The following is a 2,993-nucleotide window of genomic DNA, read 5'->3' as shown; positions in this document are numbered from 1 at the left end:
TTCTGAAATGAACATCAAAAGAGAGTCAATTCACTATTCGCTCAGTTTTTCCTTTTTTCTCTTTTCGCTAAGGAAAATACCTTTAAGCATTCCTATTTTTCAATTTGCTAGCATTTCTCTTTGAGCTAACGAATTGCATAAATTAAAGCAACGACATTTTACTCTTCAAGCTGAGTTTGTCCCAACCCCATCCCTATCCCCATGCCGGCCGTCTACACAATCCGCTTAGTTTGTGGGCAGCGCTTGAAGGCCATTACTCAATGGCGGTTTAAATAAGCGAAAGGTTGGTGTTGGTGTGTTTCATGCGTGCCAAGTGCCGTTCGGGCAGCTCGGACAGTTCGGTCTATATTACCATTGTATGCCATACATCAAGCATACGCACTGTGTGTGCGCAACTATTTGGCTTAGCTTTTGGCTTTTGTTTGCGAACGGCAGCAATAAAGCTGTGGCCCCATGACCAAAGACAAATTAACAACAAATGCCATAAATCGCATGGTTCCATATGCGTAGAGCCAATAATCTCTATCTCTAGCTACTCTCTCTCTCTCTTTCTCTCTCTGTCTCTCTGCACAGTGTCTGCTAATTGTCAATGACTATTTATGTCCATTGTCATGTTTGTGCATTTGCCGTGCTCATTTATCTCGCCGAGCTTTGGCAGACATTTGTCACGAGGGACTCACATTAAAGCGTGATGGAAAATCATGAATTAATTTTGAATGCATTCAAACGGCACAAAACATCAAAAACTGAAATTGTAAATAGTTTTTGCTAAATAGATGCTGCAGTCAAATATCCATAGATAATCGAAGCATATTTATTTTGGCTTTTAATGTGAAGTGACTTTCGGCGCTGCTGTTGTCCAGGCCAATGCATATTTCATGTAATTTATGTTTGCCAACAAACTGAAACAGCTCCAACTATTTAGTCAGGGCCCGCCACATGTAAAATCGATGCTTTAGCCGGACAGCAGTTGACATTTGCGGTTGAATAACTAAATGAAACTAATTAAATAACATAGAGCTGTCCGGCTGTATTCAATGCACCAGTTAAATGAGCTAATAAATAGCAGAAGAATATTCAATAATTCGAAATGACATAGGGATCGGTTTTGTTTTCGGTTTAAAGAGAAATTTAAATTATCGAGAATTTCGTTAATGCGGTTAGAATTTTTTCCATTTATCGATTTCGATTTTCGATTTTTTTATTATTACAGTTTGTATTAAAGTTTAGCTCTAGCAATTTTTCTATTCAATGACGTTTTCACAAAGCTGTCAATTGCAAACTACGCAATCAGTAAAATAAAAATTATTAAAAATCGGAATTCTTACATCAAGTAAATATAATTACTTACAACAACGACTACGATTCAAATTCATAAAATTAATGTATATTTAATAATAATATTTAATATTCCATCAGCCACAAACAAAAAGCATCTATGGATACTCCGAACTATATACGACTACGAAGTCGAGTTGTGCCACTAAGTCCGGCTAAGGAGACGCCTGCAAAATGGAAAATGCAGAAAAGCAAGAAGAGCAAAGCGTGCAAAGAATGTTTCAAAAAGAAGTTAGACGAAACAGTCTATGCGGATGTGGAAAGTGAAAATGACGAGGCTGTGATTTTTGTGTCCGACTCACGAGATCCATTAGAGTTTATCGACTTGACCGAACATGAGGACCAATATTAAAGTAAGTTACATTGCGCATTTCCTAAAGAAATAATTATTTAATTTAATTTTTTTTGTCCATTAAAGATTAAGATTAAGGTTATTTTGTTATTAAATTTTGTTGTTAATGGGAAATTACATTGTTTGTTGGAATTGTAATCTAATTATGTTTGATTACAAATTACTTGAGACTAATGAAGATTGAATTTAAGCTATCAGGATATTGGAGACGTCAGAGATGGAGTGAAACGCTTCAGTCGAACAATCTTATTAGCATTTGCATTGATTTGGGCAGAATGCTACGAAACTCAAGAGCCTCAAGATATAAGAACCTGTTAAGGTAAAGGCACCGAGTCACTAATCCAACTAGTCTAATTCAATAACCAGCAGGATTTTGTTATTGCAGCTTTTCATTATAGCAAACAAATGAAGTTTTATTCAAAAATCTAAAAGCAAATCGACTTGGGCTTTGAACCCAGAATTTTTTGCATAATAATATAACAAATTGTAATTTATATATTGTATAATTTTAACGAAATTTGTTATTAAAAATATAAGCTTTTTTTTATCTGACTATTCGTTTAGTATGTGGGCCTAGTTGGGCACACGATGGCGCCATCTGGCGGTTAGTGCTGCGTAAATTCCAATTGAATCTCGTTTAATTTGATAAAGCCAAATCAATTTCTGTCTGCTTAGCAGAAAAGCTAAAGCAATCCTCAGGTAATCCAATGCACGTAAGCCTCAATATTTTGTCATTTCAAATATGGCCAAATGAACTGTATTTTTTATTGGCCATTCCAGTTGCTTTGGCAGCAGCTCTAAGGCCCACAACTTTATAGCCTTGACTAGGGTGCGGCGAACCTTTGCCAATTTATCTGTGGCACGAGCTGCACAAATAGCTGTGACTAGTAAAAAGTGAAGATTCGTAAAGACTCTGATTTACTCAGGCTAATTGAGATGCTTCATATAACAGACGAGACTGCAATTCTTAAAATTTTCACTGCGTCTTGGCTATTTCTCCTGTTAGCAATTGAGATAATTGCAATGGGAGCCAGCACAGCGTAGAGGTCGATGCTAATGGAATTAATTGCTAATTCCAGCATTAGGGCCAAACAAGGTGAATCAACTGCGCAGCAAATTAGACAAAAGCTTGAATAATTTAATTAGATTCGCACTCGCTTTAATTGCGAGCAACCGCAAAAATCAACAAGAAGACGAAACAAAACACTCACAACGCTAAATTCAAAAAGCAACATTGGGGCTTATGCTGGGATTACGGTAAGCAAATGAGCTCGGACTGCGCTCGGTCATTGGGTATTAACGT

General features: G+C 36.7%; 1 long non-coding RNA gene across 3 annotated transcripts; it reads left to right on the top strand.

Annotated features, from left to right (window-relative positions):
- The first annotated feature begins 1,244 nt into the window (after positions 1-1,244).
- Positions 1,245-2,184, top strand: LOC26527488. Of its 3 annotated transcripts, XR_001449147.3 has the most exons (4): positions 1,245-1,333; positions 1,420-1,691; positions 1,757-2,009; positions 2,076-2,184. It is a non-coding gene; the product is annotated as an uncharacterized LOC26527488 (long non-coding RNA). The 3 variants fall into 3 exon arrangements; XR_001449148.3 differs by lacking the exon at positions 1,245-1,333 and having other exon boundaries at positions 1,346-1,691; XR_004364330.2 differs by lacking the exon at positions 1,245-1,333 and having other exon boundaries at positions 1,346-1,691; positions 2,060-2,184.
- Positions 2,185-2,993: the final 809 nt, after the last annotated feature.

The sequence above is a fragment of the Drosophila mojavensis genome, unplaced genomic scaffold, assembly GCF_018153725.1.
Source record: "Drosophila mojavensis isolate 15081-1352.22 unplaced genomic scaffold, ASM1815372v1 contig_74, whole genome shotgun sequence".
NCBI lineage: Eukaryota > Metazoa > Arthropoda > Insecta > Diptera > Drosophilidae > Drosophila > Drosophila mojavensis.
Note: the sequence above shows the minus strand (reverse complement) of the source record. Positions and strands in the feature narration are given on the sequence as shown.